At 39.0% G+C, this 19,138-nt stretch overlaps 1 protein-coding gene across 13 annotated transcripts in view; it reads left to right on the forward strand.

The window, feature by feature from the left end:
* Nucleotides 1-19,138, forward strand: part of CSNK1G1 (casein kinase 1 gamma 1) — a 188,717-nt gene that overhangs the window by 59,882 nt on the left and 109,697 nt on the right. For 2 of the 13 annotated variants that reach the window (XM_032864727.1, XM_032864728.1), the window contains exon 2: nucleotides 1,199-1,247. The exons of 10 other annotated variants lie outside the window; for them this stretch is intronic. The gene's annotated coding sequence lies outside the window, so the exon portion shown is untranslated. Of the gene's footprint in view, nucleotides 1-1,198; nucleotides 1,248-14,176; nucleotides 14,197-19,138 lie in introns of those variants that run through there. One more of the 13 variants, XM_032864731.1, reaches the window with a different exon arrangement.

Genomic DNA, 19,138 nt, shown 5'->3' on the forward strand with positions numbered 1-19,138 from the left:
TCGGGCTCTCTGCTCATCGGGGAGCCTGCTTCCCTCTCTCTCTCTGCCTGCCTCTCTGTCTACTTGTGATCTCTGTCTGTCAAATAAATAAATAAAATCTTAAAAAAAAAAAAGATATTATTTATTTATTTGAGAGAGAGCAAGAGAGCACGAGGAGGGGCAGAGGGAGAAGCAGACTCCCCGCTGAGCAGGGAGCCAGCCCAATGTGGAGCTTGATCCCAGGACCCTAGGATTATGACCTGAGCTGAAGGTGGACACTTAACTGACTGAGACACCTAGGCATCCCAAGAATTCCACTTTAAATAGATATAAGTTCTTTTACTTTTCACAGTCCTTACCAAATTTATTATGAACAAGATTTAGAGATGAAGCCAAAAGCAGAAGGTACAGTCTACTTTTCTCAGTATATGACAGGACAGTTCCTTTAGGCGGAGGTCCCTTACCATTCCTGTTAGGTTGGTGAAATGAATGAGCCAACTAAGGAAGCTCTAAGTATTTACCAGGTGACTGAACTCAAGAAAAGTCAGTTGTACTAATTGTGGGCTAAATTTCATATCTCCCAAGTTCAAAATTTATTTTGTTTTATTTATTAATTATTAGTTTTAAAGATTTTATTTTTAGTAGTCCCTACACCAAACATGGGGCTTGAACTCACACCCCTGAGATCAAGAGTTGCATATTCCATCAACTGAGTCACCAGGCGCCCCCCAATTTTATTTTATTTATTTATTTATTTAATTTTTTAATTTGACACAGAGAGTTCACAAGTAGGCAGAGAGGCAGTCAGAGAGGAGGAAGTAGGCTCCCTGCTGAGCAGAAAGCCTGATGCAGGGCTCGATCCCAGGACCCTGAGACCATGACCTGAGCTGAAAGCAGAGGCTTTACCCACTGAGCCACCCAGGCACCCCCCCCCCAAATTATTTTTAAAACAGAAATGTGCTTTAGATGAGTTGTATGGTATATAAATTATATCTCAGTAAAGCTTCAATTAAAAAATGCAAATGAGATCCCATGGAGAAATTCTGCCACAAAAAGGGGTCATAAATATAGTGTTCAAGTGATGAAGAGCATTGGTGTGGGAAACAGAAGGAATTTTAAGTTATTCAAGGGAGGAAGAATTAGGCTGGCTTCCTAGTTAAAAAAAAAAAGAATTGTGGACACATTTAAAAAACACCACATACTTTTTTTATTGTTTCAGGAGGACAGTTGTGAAGCCAGTGCACTTTCGATTCAGTGGGGCTGAATGGGTGAGTGAGTGAGTGCAGGGTTTTTTGGTACATGCGGCAGATGAGAGACCAGAGTCAAACCCTGGCTGGGTTTGACTGTGACCTAGTTAGTGAATATAACCCTCTGAGCTTCAATTTCCTCATCTATGGCAAGGAATAATTGGCTTTTATCAGGGCAGATAAGTCTAAGTTCATTTCACTGAAGAGGTCACATAGCACCCAAAGTTAATCATTTTAAAAATGTAAATATCACTTGGCAGATACAAATCAAAACCACCATCGGTGAGAATGGCTAAAGTTAACAAGTCACAAAACAACAGATGTTGGTGAGGATGTGGAGAAAGGGGAACCCTTTTACACTGTAGGTGGAAATGCAGACTGATGCAGTTGTTCTGGAAAAGAGTATGAAAGTTCCTCAAAAAGTTAAAAATAGAATTACCCTACCACCCAGCAGTTGTACTGCTAGCTGTTTATCCAAAGGATGCAAACAGGGATTTGAAGGGGCACATGCACTCCACTGTTTATAAGCAGCAATGTCCACAGTCGCCAAAATATGGAGAGCTCAGATGTCCATCAATAGATGAATGGATAAAGGAGATGTGTGTGTATATACATATTCTTACACACACACACACACACACACACACACACACACACAGGAATATTATTCAACCATGAAAAAAGAACGAAATCTTGCCATTTGCAATGATGTGGGTGGAACTAGATGGTATTATGCTAAGTGAAATAGGTTAGTCAGAGAAAGACAAATACCATATGATTTCACTCGTAGGTAGAATTTAAGAACCAAAACATATGAATATAGGGGAAGGGAAGGAAATATAAAATAAGATGAAAACAAAGGGAGACAAACTGTAAGAGACTGTTAACTATAGGAATCTGAGAGTTGCTGGAGGGGAGGTGGGTAATGGGTGATGGGCATTAAGGAGGGTACTTGGTGGAATGAGCACTGGGTGTTCTCTGCAACTGATGAATCACTAAATTCCACCCCTGAAACTAATAATGCAGCACATATTAACTAATTTAAGTTTAAATATAAAATAAAAATAAATGTAAATGTCTTTTGTAAGCCCTAAATCCCTTTACATATAAATGTCATTCCACTGCTTTAAATGTTTAAATGGCTTCTTCTTGCTGTATCAGTGATCTATAAAAATCCTGAATGATGGATTCCTGCTGTGTTTTCACCTTGAGAACTTGTTGGTCTTCTTCCACCAAGTCTTTTTTTATGGGCTCTTCCTCTCTCTGGAGACTCTGTTCCTAGCTCTTGATAAGATTGTCTCCTTCTCATCCTTGAGAGACACTTGAAGTGTGGCTTCTAATAATGACTTTAATCTCCCTCTATCTGAAACTCTCCCTTTTGACTTCCTCATAATCTTTATTTCAGCAGATCTTTGTTTTCTTTGTATTTCTTTTATTCCTGTGATTGATTATGATGCCACCTCTTAGAACTGTAACTTCTATGAGCACAGGAACTACATCTATGTTGATGTCACCCTTATATCCCTGGTGACTATCTTAGTTTTAGGCACTCACTACATGTTTGTTGGTTGAATTAAGAACACTTTGTTTTTTTGGTGTTTTTTTTTTTCTTTTTGTTCTTTGTTTTTAAAGATTTTATTTATTTGACAGGGAGAGAAAGAGAGAGAGAAAGAGCACAAGCAGGGGGAGTGGGAGAGGGAGGAGCAGGCTCCCCACTGAGCAAGGAGCCCCATGTGGGATCAAGACCTGAGATGAAGACAGGCTTAACGGACTGAGCCACCCAGGCTTCCCAAGAATTCCACTTTCTTTGTTTGTTTCTTTTTAAACAGTTTATTTATTTATTTGACAGAGATCACAAGTAGGCAGAGAGGCAGGCAGAGAGAGGAAGGGAAGCAGGCTCCCGACCGAGCAGAGAGCCCAATAACGGGGCTCGGCTTGATCCCAGGACCCTGGGATCATGACCCGAGCCGCAGGCAGAGGCTTTAACCCACTGAGCCACCCAGGCGCCCCCCAAGAATTCCACTTTGAATAGATATAAGTGCTTTTCCTTTTCAACACCTAGAAATTATGCAGACTCCTTCAGTAATGGCTATTAATCCCTTAAAGTTCTCTTATGTAGAAATAATATTTTAAAATGTGTATAAACAAACACGTGTGTATGTTTGCTTTAAGACTTCCTTTTTTATAGCAGTTTTAGGTTCACAGTAAAATAAAGAAAAAGATACAGAGATTTACTCTTCATATATCCCCCAAACATGCATAGCTCCCCCATTATCAGCACCCCCCACCCATCGATACATTTGTTATAATTGATGAACCTACATTGACAAATCATAATCACCCAAAGCTTGTGGTTTACATTAGGGTTCACTCGAAGTGTTGTACGTTCTGTGGTTTCAGAAAAATGTATAATGACATATATCCACCATTATAGTATCATACAGAGTAGTTTCACCGTCTTGGCAAATGCCCTACTGAAAGAGTACATGCGAGGGACACGTAACACAGAATTGAGTCAGGAAAGGTTTTCCAGAGAAAGGGACATTTAGGATAAAGGCTAAAAAGGAGCATAAGTTAACTTAAGGAGTCCAGACTGAGGGTCTTTGAGAAGAAATGAGTTAAGTTTGGTGTTCATTAACATTCACTGCAAGAGAAGTATTGAAGTGAAATGAAGCTGGAGAGGTTAGGAAGTGCCAGATCAGGAAGGACTTTAAGCCACTTAAGAGATTTTACCTTTTCTCTAAGGCTATTGAGAAGCCATTGAAAGTTTGAGTTGGAAGATAACCTATCAGGCGGGCCTTTTAAGAAAGCTCCCTTAGGCTGCAGTGGTGTGCAAATTACTGTGGAGACCCACCAGTTGAGAGGGGAAACCGGAGCAAGGAGATCAGTTGTGAGATTGTGTGCCATCCCTCTGGGAGGATTGTTTCTTTGCCACAGTGGTACTAAATCAACATGGAGAAAACTTCTAGATTTGAGTGTTAAGAGTTAAAATTGACAGTTCTTTTGTCTCTTGTTTAGGTCATGAGGTCGATGGTTAGTAGTATTGTGCTTTGAGATGAAATCCAAGAGAAGAAAGTAGGTTTCAAATTTTCTTGGGGAGGAGAGGGTAGTGGGAGAATTGGGAGCCAAGAGATGAGTTCAGTTGAAGCTGTTCAGTTTGAAGTATCGGCATTTTTTATGTTTAGGTAGAAAAATTAAGTATACTTCTGATCATATAGATCTCAATCTCTGGAGAAGGGCTGGAAATGTAAATTAGGATGTATCAGCATGTAAATGAACATATGATACGGATGCTTAGAATAATGCAGCAGTGCCTGGGAACAGTATCTTTTACATAATAAATGCTTAATACATTTATGTTGAATGCATGCATGACTGGAATCCATGAAGTTGTATTGAGTGAGAAGAGAGGCTTGACCCAGTATTCAGAGGAAATGAAACCATTTAAGGACAGGCTGAGTAAAGGAGCAGTTAGGGCACCTGGATGGTTCATGGGGTTGAGGGTCTGACTCTTGATCTCAGCTCAGGTCTTGATCTCAGTTTAGGTCTTGATCTCAGGGTAGTGAGTTCAAGTCTTATGTTCAGCTCCAAGCCCAGGAGCCTACCTTAAAAAAAAAAAAAAAAAAAAAGATCAGTCAGAGATACAGAAAGACAGAAGAGAGTGACAGCATGAACTTAAAGGGGAAAAAATTGTTTAAAATAAGAGCAAAAGGCCACACACCAGTGCGAGGAGATGAAAAAGATAAGGACTGAACAGTATTCCTCAGATTTAACCTCAAGGGTGCGGTTTACCTGGGGAAAAGAAAGGTAAAAATGGTTTGGGGGGATGGGATTAAAAACCCTATTACACAGTGTTCAGTAATAAGGAAATAGAAACTGTGAGTGACGACAACTCTTCAGTTTGGTTGTGAAGGGCCCATGGGAAAGAGGATGGTAGCTGGACCAGAGATAATGATCAAGGTATGGATGTTGTGTCTTGTATTTTTAATGGGAATGTTTTGAACATGTTTGGTGCTCATTGTAGGGGATCAGGAGAGAGGAAGAGAATAAAGGTACAGGTGAGAGAGATGATATAGTAAAGTTGATAAGTTACTTGCCTTGGGTGAGAGGACCACCCATTCTGCATGAGTTAGGAAGAAGGTAATGTAAAGATAGGTAACTTTGCAGACATGTTTCTGCTGGTTTGTGTTAGAAAATTGAGAGAATTTTTATCTAATGATTTTTTAAAAATAACTAAAATAATACATGCTTATTTAAAATTATAGTTGACCTTTGATTAGTGTGGGGGTTAGGGATGCCAGCCCTCCAGTGCAGCTGAGAATCTACTTATAACTCTTCTCAAAAACTACTGCTAGTCTGTTGTTGACAAGGAGCCTCACTAATAACATAGTCAACACAGATTTGTGTGTTGTATGTATTATATACTGTATTCTTAAAGTAAGCTAGAGAAAATATTAAAATCATAAGGAAGAGATAATATGTTTATAACATTATACTGTATTTATAAAAAACAATCCTTTGTAAGTAGACCTGTGCTATTCAGGGGTTGACTATATTATTATTAACTAAAGCCCATAGTTTACATTAGAATCCAATCCTTGTGTTATATATTTTATGGGTTTTGACAAGCACATAATTATATGTATCTACCATTACAGTATTTTATAGATTAGTTTCATTGCTCCAAAAATCCCCTCTGCCTTTTCATCCCTTTCTCCCTTTGTCTCCCTGAATATGTAGCAATTACTGTTCTTTTTACTGCCTCCATATTTTTTCCTTTTCCAGAATGTCATATACTTGGAATTATATAGTATATAATATTTTCAGATTGGCTTCCTTCACTTAGTGACTGTTCTTTGAGGGCTCCTCTATTTCTTTTCATGGCTTAATACTTCATTTATTTTTATTGCTGAATAATATTCCTTTGCATGGCTGTATCATAGTTTATCCATTCTTTTATTGAAAGATATCTTGAATGGTTCCACTTTTTGGCGATTTCAGATAAAAACATTTATTCTGTTTAGCTGCTATAAACATTATGTGAAGGTTTTTGTATGGCCTTTAAGTTGTCAGTTCTTTTGAATAAGTACCAAGGACTACTGGATCACATGGTAAAAATATGTTTAGCTTTGTAAGAAGCTGCCAAACTGCCTCCCACTGTGGCTGTACCATTTTGCATTCCAACCAACAATGAATGAGAGTTCTTGTTGCTCCATATCCTCACCAGCATTTGGTGTTGACATTGTTTTGTACTTTCCATTCTAATAGTGTAGTGATACCATTTGAATTTGCAGTTCCTTAATGGCATATGATGTTGAGCATCTTTTCATTTTTGTGATCTGTATGTCTTTGTGAGGTGTTTGTTCAGATTCTTTGCCCATTTTCTTTTTTTTTTTTTTTTTTTTAAAGATTTTATTTATTTATTTGACAGACAGAGATCACAAGTAGGCAGAGAGGCAGGCAGAGAGAGAGAGAGGGAGAAGCAGGCTTCCCGCTGAGCAGAGAGCCCGATGCGGGGCTCGATCCCAGGACCCTGGGATCATGACCTGAGCCGAAGGCAGAGGCTTTAACCCACTGAGCCACCCAGGCGCCCCTTCTTTTTCTTTTTTTAAATTAAGTTCTACACCAAATGTGGGGCTTGAACCCAGAACCCTGAGATTAAGACTCACATGCTCTACCACCTGAGCCAGCCAGCCAGGTGCCCCCGTTTGCTCATTTTTAAATTGGGTTTATTTTGTTGTTCATTTTCAATTTTTTTTTAAATTTAATTTAATTTTATTTTTTTAATTTTGGGTTAAGAGTCCTTTTTCAGGTATTTGTTTTGTGAATATTTCGCCAAGTCTGTAGCTTGTCTTTTCATTCTTTTAACAATGACTTTTGCAGTGCAGAAGTTTTTTTAATTTAATTTTTTAAATTATTTTTTATTTTTTAATTTTTGAAGTTTTTAATTTTAATTAAGTCCAGCTTACCAATTTTTCTTTCATGGATTGCACTTTTGGTGGTGGACCTGAGAAATCATTGCCAAACCCAAGGTCACTTAGATTTTCTCTATTATACCTTCTAGTAGTTTTATAGTTTTGTGTTTTCCATTTAGAGCTATCCTTCATTTTGAGTTAATTTTTGTGATAGGTGTGAGGTCTGTGTCTAGATTCACTTTTTTTTAAAGATTTTTTTTTTTTTTAATTTATTTGACAGACAGATCACAAGTAGGCAGAGAGGCAGGTAGAGAGAGACAGGAGGAGGAGGCAGGCTCCCCGCTGAGCAGAGAGCCCGATGCGGGACTCGATCCCAGGACCCTGAGATCATGACCTGAGCCGAAGGCAGAGGCTTTAACCACTGAGCCACCCAGGCTCCCCCTAGATTCACTTTTTTGCATGTAGTATCCATTTTTTCCAGCACCATTTTTTTTTTAAGATTTTATTTATTTATTTGACAGAGAGAGATCACAAGTAGGCAGAGAGGCAGGCAGAGAGAGAGGAGGAAGCAGGCTCCCTGCTGAGCAGAGAGCCCCATGTGGGATTCGATCCCAGGACGCTGGGATCATGACCTGAGCCGAAGGCAAAGGCTTTAACCCACTGAGCCACCCACGTGCCCCCCAGCACCATTTTTAGAAGAGGTAATCCTCCACTGTATTGCCTTTGCTCCTTTGTCAAAGATCAGTTTGATTATATTTGTGTGGGCCTATTTCTGGGCCTTCTGGTCTGTTCCATTCTATTTGTGTATTCTTTTACGTGTACCACACTGTCTGATTACGGTAGCTTTATAGTGAGTCTTAAAGTTGAGTAGTGTTAGTTCTCCGACTTTGTTCTTCTCTTTGAAATATGTGTTGGCTATTCAGGTTCTTTTGCCTTTTCTTTCTTTCTTTCTAAGATTTTATTTATTTATTTTTCAGAGAGAGAGAGAAAGGGAGATGAGTGGGGGAGCGGGGCAAAGGAGAAGCGGTCTCCCCACTGAGCAAGAAGTTTGATGCGGGACTCTCCTGGCCTACTGCACGTCACCAGTGTCTCCTTAGAATGAATCTGTACAGTCTCATCTGGTACCCAGGCTTTTGTGGCTGTTGCCTGGGGTTGTACCCCCATGGTTGCCTGGCTCTGGTGGCTGCAGGGCTTGTGTTTATGAGTCCCACAGGACTATAACAAACAATTTTTAACTGACTATAGCCCTGAGGGCTCAGTGCAGAGGGAGCAGATTAAAAAGCTCTGCTCTCAGTCTCCCTGAAAGATCTACTCTCATTCTTTAAAAGCTGCTGCCTGAAGGTCCAGCTTCTTATTAGCCTTCATCTGAATGCTGACTTAAGTCCTCCCATTTGGTTTTGTTGTTGTTGTTGTTATTTTTAAAGATTTTATTTATTTATTTGTCAGAGATAGCACAAGCAGGCAGAGTGGCAGGCAGAGGCAGAGGGAGAAGCAGGCTCCCCGCTGAGCATGGAGCCCAATGCCTGACTCTATCCCAGGACCCCAGTCTCATGACCTGACCTGAAGGCAGCCGCTTAACTGACTGAACCACCCAGGCATCCCAGGTCCTCCCCTTTGGGTCATTGACATGTGTTGGCACATCCTTAGTTACTGGGCACCATTAAGAACAAAGGAGGTGGCTTTGGACAATCACAAAGATTTGAGAAACAGCCAGGACGTAGGACCTGGCTGAGCAGTAAGGTTTATCTACAGGAGACTACTCTGCCTAGACTGGGAGAGGTGGTTGTCTTATCCAGTACACAGAAAAAACAGAGTCAAGGAGAATGAAGAAACAGAGGAATATTTTCTGAACAAAAGAACAAGATAAAACTTGAGAAACAGAGATAAGTGATTTACTTGATAAAGTCTTAAAAATAATGGTCATAATGTCGGTCACTGAGGTCAGAAATCCTTTAGAATTAAAGGAGTGATAAAGAATTTTCCAGACAAGCAAAAATTGAAGGAGTTCATCACCACTAGACCGCCTTAAAAGAAATGTTAAAGGGACTTTTTCAAGCTGAAACTAAAGCATGGTAATTACTAACAGGAAAACATGAGTGTATAAATCTCACTGGTAAAGTTAAATATATAGTTAAATTCAACATTCTCTATTGTAATGGTGGTGGGTAAATCACTTATAAATCTAGTATGAAGGTTAAAAGAGATAAGTAGTAAAAATAACAACCTACAATAATTTCTTAACGGGTATACAAGGTAAAAAGATGTAAATTGTGCCATAGAAAACATAAAATGGGGATGTGTAAAAATATAGAGCTTTAGTGTACATTTTAAGTTGTTATCAGCTTAAAATAGACTGTTGTAAATGTATTTTATATAAGCCTCATTGCAACTACAAAACTGAAACTTATACACAAAAGAGAAAGTGAAAGGAATCTAAGCACACACTAAATAAAATCATCAAGTCATAAAGGAAGAGACAAAGGGAACAAGAAAAGAAGAAAGGAACTATAAAACAGCTAGAAAAATAGTTAACAAAATGGTAATAGTAAGTCCATATATATCAATAATGATTTTAAATATAAATGTACTAAATTTCTCCAATCAAAAGACATAAAGTTGGTTAATGGATGAAAAGATAAGACCCAACTATATGCTGACTACAGGAGATATCTGCTTTAAGGACACACACAGATTGAAAGTTAAGAGATGTTAAAAGATACTCTATACAAATTGAAACCAAAAGAAAGCAGTGGTAGCTATACTTACATCAGACAAAATGGGCTTTAAGACAAATTCTCTAATAAGAACAAGGTCATTATAATGGTAATGTTGTCAGTCCAACATGTTGTCAGTCCAACAAGATGATATAACTTTTGCAAATATTTATGCACCCAACATAGGAGCTCTTAAATATATATAAAGTAAACAATAATAGGGAGAAATAGATGGCAACACAATAATGATAGGGGACTTCAGTACCCCACTTTCAATAGTGGATGGATCATTCAGACAGATATTCAGTAGGTAAACATTGGACTTCAAAGTATACGCTAGACCAGATGGACTTAACAGACATTTACACAGTGTTCCACTTGACAGCAGAATACCCATTCTTTTTAACATACACAGAATATCTCCAGGATAGATAATATGTTAGGTCACAAAACAAGATTTAATAAACTTAAGAAGACTGAAAGCATATCAAGCATCTTCTCTCTTTTCTTTTCTTTTTTAGATTTTATTTATTTATTTGACAGAGAAAGCGGGAGAGAGCATGAGCCATGGGGAGAGGCAGAGAGAGAGGGAGAAGCAGACTCCTCATTGAGCAGGGAGCCCAAAATGGGGCTGGATCCAGAACCCCTGTGAGCCACTTAGGTGCCGCTCAAGCATCTTTTCTGACCACAATGGCATGAAAGTATCAATTACAAGGAAAAATGGAAAATTCAGAAGTATGTGGAGATTAAACAGCATTCTACTGAACAACCAATGGGTCAAAGAAGAAATCAGCATAGTATTGGAACTCCTTGCCAGAGTAATTAGTCAAGAAAAAGAAATCAAGGGGTGCCTGGATGGCTCAGTTGATTAAGTGTCTTACTCTTTTTTTTTTTTTTTTAAGATTTTATTTATTTATTTGACAGACAGAGATCACAAGTAGGCAGAGAAGCAGGCAGAGAGAGGAGGAAGCAGGCTCCCTGCTGAGCAAAGAGCCGGATGCAGGGCTCCATCTGAGGACCCGGGGATCATGACCTGAGCCGAAGGCTTTAACCCACTGAGCCACCCAGGCGCCCCTAAGTGTCTTACTCTTGATCTCAGCTCAGGGTTTGATCGAAGGTTGTGAATTCAACCCCTCCATTGGGCCCCATGCTAGGCATGGAGCCTACTTAAAGAAAGAAACCAAAAGGCATCTAAATTGGAAATGAAGAAGTAAAATTATCACTGATTGTGGATGATGTGATATTATATATAGAAACCCTAAAGTCTCTATCAAAAAACTAATAGAACTGGGACGCCTGGGTGGCTCAGTGGGTTAAAGCCTCTGCCTTCTGCTCAGGTAATGATCCCAGGGTCCTGGGATCGAGCCCCACATAGGGCTCTCTCTGCTCAGTGGGGAGTCTGCTTCTCCTCTCTCTCTCTCTCTCTCTCTCTCTCTGCCTACTTGTGATCTCTGTCTGTCAAATAAATAAATAAAAAGAATCTTAAAAGAAACTATTAGAACTAATGAACAAATTCAGTAAAGTTGCAGGATACAAATAGATGTACAAAAATCTGCATTTGTATGCACTAATGAACTGTCAGAAAATGGGAATTTTAAAAATCCCGTTTATAATTGTATCAAAAGAACAAAATACCTGGTAATAAATTTAATCAGGGAGGTAAAGCTGAAAACTGAGACATTGATGAAAGAAATTGAAGAAGATAGGGGCACCTGGGTGGCTCAGTGGGTTAAAGCCTCTGCCTTCGGCTCAGGTCATGATCCCAAGGTCCTGGGATCGAGCCCCGCATCGGGCTCTCTGCTCAGCGGGGAGCCTGCTTTCTCAAACTCTCTCTCTGCCTGCTTCTCTGCCTACTTGTGATCTCTCTGTCAAATAAATAAAATCTTTAAAAAAAAAATTGAAGAAGATACAAATAAATGGAAAGATAAGTCTGTTCTCATGGTTTAGAAGCATTAATATTGTTAAAATGTGCATACTGCCCAAAGTGATCTACAATTTTTCAGTTCAGTGCAGTCTGTATCAAAATTCCAATGACATTTTTCACAGAAAAATGAGTATGAAAAAGTATGAGTAGAAAAAAAAATCCTAAAATTAGTATGGAACTGCAAAATAACCCAAATAGTCTAAGCCATCTTTTTTTTTTTTAAGATTTTATTTATTTTTGCAAGAGAGAGAGAAAGTGTGTGCACACACAAGTGGGGGGAGGGGCAGATGGAAAAGCAGACTTCCCACTGAGCAGGGAAGTCCCCCTATGTGGGACTCGATCCCAGGACCCTGGTATCATGACCTTAGCTGAAGGCAGACATTTTAACAAGCTGAGCCACCTAGGTACCCTAGTCTAAGCAATCTTGACAAAGAACAAAACTGGAAATATCATACTTACGGATTTCGGACCGTAAGACAGAATTACAGTAATCAAAGCAGTATGGTAATTGGGGTAAAAACAGACACATTGATCAATGGAACAGAATAAATGGTCAATTAATTTACAACAAAGGAGCCAAGAATATGCAGTAGAAAAGGGATAGTGTTTTCAATAAGTGGTGATGGAGAGCACCTGGGTGGCTCAGTGGGTTAATAAACCTCTGCTTTCTGCTCAGGTCATGATCTCAGAGTCCTGGGATCTAGCCCCACATCGGGCTCTCTGCTCAGCAGGGAGCCTGCTCCCCCCCCCCACCGCCCCCGCGCGCCTGCCTCTCTGACTACTTGTGATCTCTCTCTGTTGAATAAATAAATAAAATCTTTTAAAAAAAAAAGTGGTGGGCTGCTTGGGTGGCTCAGTGGGTTAAAGCCTCTGCCTTCGGCTCAGGTCATGATCTCAGGGTCCTGGGATCGAGTCCCGCATCGGGCTCTCTGCTAGGCAGGGAGCCTGCTTCCTCCTCCCTCTCTCTCTCTGCTTGCCTCTCTGCCTGCTTGTGATATCTCTCTGTCAAATAAATAAAATCTTTAAAAAAAATAAAAATAAAATAAAAAATAAAAAAAAAGTGATGGGAAAACTGGACCCCTGTCTTATATCACCAGAATGAACTCAAAATTGATTATAGACTTTAATGTAAAACCTGAAACCACAAAACTCCTAGAAGAAAACACAGAGCATAAGCAACTTGGTACTAGTCTTGGCAATGATTTTTTTAAATTTTGACAGCAAAAACAAAGACGACAAAAGCAAAACTGAAGTGGAATTACATCAAACTAAAAACCTTTTTTTCCCCTTTATTTAGTGAGAGAGAGTGTGTATAGGAGTTGGGGTGGGGGTGGTGGAAGGGGAGAGGGAGGGAGGGGGAGGGAGAGAAAGAGAGAGAGAATCCCAAGCTGATTCCATGCAGAGCCAGATGCCGGGCTTGATCTCACAACACTAAGATCATGAACTGTGCGGAAAATCAAGAGCTTCTGCATAACAAAGGGAGTCATCAACAAAATGAATAGACAAGCTCTGAATGGGATAAAATATTTGCAAATCCTGTAGCTGATAAGTGGTTAATACCTAAAATATATAAACAATTCAAGTCAATAGGAAAAACATCTAATTAAAAATGGGCAGAGGAACTGAAAAGACATTTTTCAAAGAAGACATACAGGTGGCCAACATGGATATGGAAAGATGATCAACATTATTAATCATCAGGGAAATGCAAATCAAAACCACAATGAAGTAACACTTCACACCTGTTAAAATGACTGCTATCAAAATGATAAGAAATACCAAGTGTTGATGAGGATGTGGAGAAAAGGGAACCCTTGTACACTGTTGGTGGAAATGTAAATTGGTACAGACACTGGAGAAGACAGTAGGGATGTTCCTCAAGAAATTAAAAATAAGAGTTATATGTATCCCCATGTTCATAGCAGCATTATGTGCAATAGCCAAGACATGGAGACAACCTAAATGCCCATCAAAAGATAAATGAATAAACAAGATGTGGTGTATGTGTGTAACATACACACACACCCACACACAGACCCACAAAGATATTATTCAGCTATAAAAATAATAATTTTTGTGACAACATGGGCCTTGAGGGCATTATGCTAAGTGAAATAAGACAGAGAGAGTGCACAAGCACGGGGAGTGGTAGAGGGAGAGGGAGAAGCAGGCTCTCCACTGAGCAGGGAGCCTGATGTGGGGCTCCATCCTGGCCACCCGGATCATGACTCAAGCCAATCCCACCCAGGCACCCCTCCCCTTCTTATTCTTATGACGATATGAGATGGTCAGGTGCTTTACATGATGAGATGAAGTGGAGTGACACAGGCATTGTGACGTAGCCCTAGGCTTCTATTGACTTTCTGATGATATAGCAGAAGGAAGATTACCTGCTCCCGGATGGAAGTTTACCATAGGTAACTGAAACTGGTTAAGGGAGACGCGAGGAGACTTCTGTACAAACTTGGAGTTAGAAGATAACTAAGTTCTGGGGATGTAATGTACTGCGTGGTGACTATAACTAATACTGTATTTTATATTTGAAATTGTTGAGACTGTGATCTTCAATAAAACTGAAAAGTAATCATTAGATGAGAATAGACTGAACAGTGAGGGTAGGGTGGTAAGAATAGGAAACATTTGGAGACATTAATAATTGGAATTGGTGGAAAAGAGAAACAGTAATAGTATCAGGACCTGATACTAAACATTGTTCTTCCCTTTAATAATAACACTCCTGAAATGTATTGCGACTAAAATAAATCAATTTTGGTCATTTGTTAGATTAATTAAAGTGATATTCTTAGTGTCCTTTTTTCTTTTAAGCTGAGTTATAAGACTTTTATTTGTCCTTACTTTGTCTTTTAATTTTTTTATTCTGTAATTTTTGATAGTCTTTTAGCACACACACACACACACACACACACAAGCATATGCACACATGCAGATACCATTTTTACTGAATATTTACTCAGTACCTTCTTTCAGTATGATACCACTCTTGAAACTTATCCTGTGTTCTATTTTTTTTTTTTTTTAAGATTTTATTTGTTTATTTGAAAGAGCATGGGCAGAGGGAGAAGCAAACTCCCCAATGAGCAGGGAGGCTGACTGAGCAGGGAGCCCAACTTGGGGCTCAGTCCCAGGACTGAGATCATGACCTCAGGGCAGATGCTTAACTGACTGAGCCACCCAGGTGCCCCAACTTATCCTGTGTTCTAAACATCAGGTTAGGCTTGATGTCATTCTTTGAGGAGCTTACAGTGGGAATTTCAGGGATTGTGGTATTCCCTGTTGGCCACTTAACAGGAGGGGAATTTTGCTTTGGGCTCTGGGAAGAATTTTTATCCTTACCAAGAAACAGATACATGATGAGAAAGTCTTTTTGCTCTTGCCCTTTCCTTTTTTTTTTTTTTTTTTTTAAGATTTTATTTATTTATTTGACAGAGATGGAACACAAGCAGGGGGAGTGGGAGAGGGAGAAGCAGGCTTCCCATGGAGCAGGGAGCCCCATGTGAGGCCCATGACCTGAGCCTAAAGCAGATGCTTTAATGGCTGAACCACCCAGGTGCCCCTGCCCTTTGATTTTTGTTTTGGATACTGGAGTGAGAAATGATGTCTGAAGCTGAAACTTGTGACCGAGAGGCTGTAAGCCTTTGCACCAAAGCCGGTAGATGGAGGAACAGCAGAAAAGTGTGGTCACTTCAGAGACTCTTTAAACATTCACTTACCATATGATCTAGCATCCTATACCTCTAAGCAATTTCATCGTAATTTATATCAGAAGAGAGAGACTTAGAAGGCTTGAGTATCTCTTGACTATCAACAAAGACTGTGTATGTTTTGACTTTAAAATTTAAATATTTACATGCCTCATTTTGGTGGTACCTATATATGAGAATCTGAAATAACAAACTGTAATTCAGTGATTTATTTTCTCTTAACAGACTCACAACTATAATTCTTTAAACATTTTCTTTGGTGGTTTTATAATAGGACTTAATTTTTTTTAGACTTCATACAGCTTCTCAGAATACTCTTACATAAAGCAATAAAATCACTTTAGTCATTTCATTCATGATAGAGGACCATGCCTGTCTCTTCCACAAAGAGACTCTCTTGCCTTTATAAGAGAGTGACTTCCAGCCAGATGACCCCTTGGTTTTAGCCTATTTCTTTTGGATGTTGCCTCAGGGTGATAGGTACCAGAAAAGTTTCTCCCATTTCAATGTGATAGAATGCTCTAAGATGTCTTCTAGATATCTTCTAGGAAAACTTTTCACTGACCACTGTTGAAGATAGCCATATTCTTCAACTGTGTCATAAACCAGCAGATTTGGCATCAGTTCCCTACCTACAGTTTGATGAATTGGATTTTTTTCATTTTACTATTAGCAATAATTCTTTAACCTACTGGAGAATTCTTATAATTTCCCAGTCAAGAAAGTTGTGCATGTAAATCTGTTTTTATTCAGTAAATGTGGCTTTATTGATGAAGTGATGCCTTCTGGGAAGCGGTAAACCAGTTCCTGAAATGAATTATAACTTTTGATTATAAAGAATGTTTGCAGTGTTATACTTGAAAAAAATATATTTCCTCTTAATTCAGGCATGCTTAATTCATGGAAACTATTAGAATTAAGCTTTTTTTTTCCCCAAGGTTTTATTTATTTGACAGATAGAGAACACAAGCAAGGGGAGTGTCAGGCAGAGGGAGAGGGAGAAACAGGCTCCCTGCTGAACAGAGAGCCCAATGTGGGGCTCAACCCCAGGACCCTGGGATCATGACCTGAGCCAAAGGCAGATGCTTAGCTGACTGAGCCACCCAGGTTCCCCTAGAATTTAGCAAGTTAAGAACTTGCTGGCATGATTCTAAAAATCTATCATAGCATTTACATGTTTAATAAGTTACAAGTAGTTGCAAAATGGCTTGTTTACTAGAAAAAGAAACATTTTATTGCATTTATATATCTCTTCCTCTGTCATTTTTTATTAACATATAGTTGACATACAGTATTTGTTCCAGGTGTACAACATAGTGATTCAGCAATTACTTGCATTATGAAATGCAATTACTTGCATTATGAAATGCTCACCACACTAAGTGTTACCATCTGTCACCATATGAAGTTAATACAATATTATTGACTACATTTCTTATGCTATACTTTTCATCCTTGTTGACCTACTTATTTTATAACTGGAAGTTTGTACCTCTTAATTTCCTTCACCTATTTTGCTCATCCCTTGAATCTCCCTCCCCTATGGCAACCACCAGTTTGTTCTCTGTATTTATGAATCTGTTTATTTGTTTATTTTTTCATTTGTTTTGTTTTTTAGATTCCACATATAAGTGAAGTAATATGGTATTTGTCTTTCTCTGCCTTATTTCACTTAATATAATAGCTTCTAGTTCCATACATGTTGTCACAAACTGGCAAGATTCCATTCTTTTTTTTTCTTTTAAGATTTTATTTATTTATTTGACAGAGATCACAAGAGGCAGACAGGCAGGCAGAGAGAGGAGGAAGCAGGCTCCCTGCTGAGCAGAGAGCCCAATGCCAGGCTCAGTCCCAGGATGCTGGGATCATGACCTGAGCCGAAGGCAGAGGCTTTAACCCACTGAGCCACCCAGGCGCCCCAAGATTCCATTCTTTTAAATAACTTATATTTCATTACACACACACACACCCCACCCATCTTCTTTATCCATTCACTTATCGATGGAAACTTAGGTTGCTTCCACATCTTGGCTATTGTAAATAATGCTACAGTAGACATGGGGTATATGTATCTTTCTGAATTAGTGTTTTTGTTTTCTTCAGGTAAATACCCAGAAGTGGATTACTGGGTCATGTGGTATTTCTGTTTTTAATTTTTAAAGGAATCTCCATACTGTTTTCCAGAGTTGCTACACCCATTTACATTCCCACAAACAGTATACAGGGGTTTCTTTTTCTCCACATTCTTGCCAGTGTTTGTTGGCATATCTTTTTTTTTTAAGATTTTATTTTATTTTTTAAGGATTTTATTTATTTGAGATAAGAAAAGAGAGAGCACACAAGCAGGGGTAAGGGAGAGAGGGAAAGGAAGAAGCAGACTCCCTGCTGATCAGGGAGCTTGACCTGGGCTTGATCCTGGGACCCTAGATTCATGACCTGAGCCAACGGCAGATGCTTAACCAACTGAGCCACCCAGGTGCCCCAAGATTTTATTTTTAAGTAATCTCTACACTGAACGTGAGTCTTGAACTCATAACCCTGAGATCAAGAGTTGGCATGCTCTACTGATTGAGCCAACCAAGTGCCCCATTCTTGTCTTTTTGGTACTGGGTATTCTGACTGCTGTGAGGGGATATCTCATTGTGGTTTTGATTTGCATTTCCCTGATTAGTGATATTGAGCCTCTTTTCATATGTCTGCTTGTCTTCTTTGGAAAAATGTCTGTTCAGGTTTTCTGCCCATTATTTAATCAGGGTATTTTGTTTTTAGGCATTGATTTATATGAGTTCTTCATATATTTTGGGTATTAACCCTTATTGGTTATATCATTTGTAAATATCTTCTGTCATTCAGTAGATTACCTTTTTGTTTTGTTGATGGTTTCCTTTGCTGTGGAAAAGCTTTTCAGTTTAGTCCCAATAGTTTATTTTTGCTTTTGTTTCCTTCATCTAAGGAGACAGATCCAGAAAAATACTGCTGAAGGCTGATACCCAAAAGGTTACTGCCTTCCTGTGTGTACGTGTGTGTTTTGTTCACTTTTAGGAGTTCTCTGGTTTCAAGTCTTACATTTAGATCTTTAATCTGTTTTGAGTTTATTTTTGTGTATCGTGAAAAAAAGTGGAATTTCCCCCTTTTTACAGTAAAAAAGAAAAAGGACAAATCATATAGTTTGTCTTTTACTGCTATCTTTGGAAGTCTTTTTTTTTTTTTTTAAGGTTTTATTTATTTATTTGAGAGAGAGTGAGAGCATGAGAGGGGAGAAGGTCAGAGGGAGAAGCAGACTCCCTGTTGAGCTGGGAGCCCAATGCGGGACTGGATTCTGGGATTCCAGGATCATGAGCTGAGCTAAAGGCAGTTGCTTAACCAGCTGAGCCACCCAGGCGCCCTGGAAGTCATTTTTTAAAAATAAAGTTAAAGTATAACTTGATGTTTACCTTGGATGTTCATTTTGACCTGGTTCTTTTTTCTTTTTTTCCTTTAAAGATTTGTTTATTGAATTTATTTATTATGAACCCCAGGATCATGACCTGAGCTGAAGGCAGACACTTAACCTACTGAGCCACCAGGCGCCCCCTATTTGACCTGATTCTTTTTTTTTTTTAAGATATTTATTTATTTATTTGACAGAGAGAGATCA

Source organism: Lontra canadensis, unplaced genomic scaffold (assembly GCF_010015895.1).
Source record: "Lontra canadensis isolate GAN:19392208 unplaced genomic scaffold, GSC_riverotter_1.0 scaffold28, whole genome shotgun sequence".
Classification (NCBI taxonomy): domain Eukaryota; kingdom Metazoa; phylum Chordata; class Mammalia; order Carnivora; family Mustelidae; genus Lontra; species Lontra canadensis.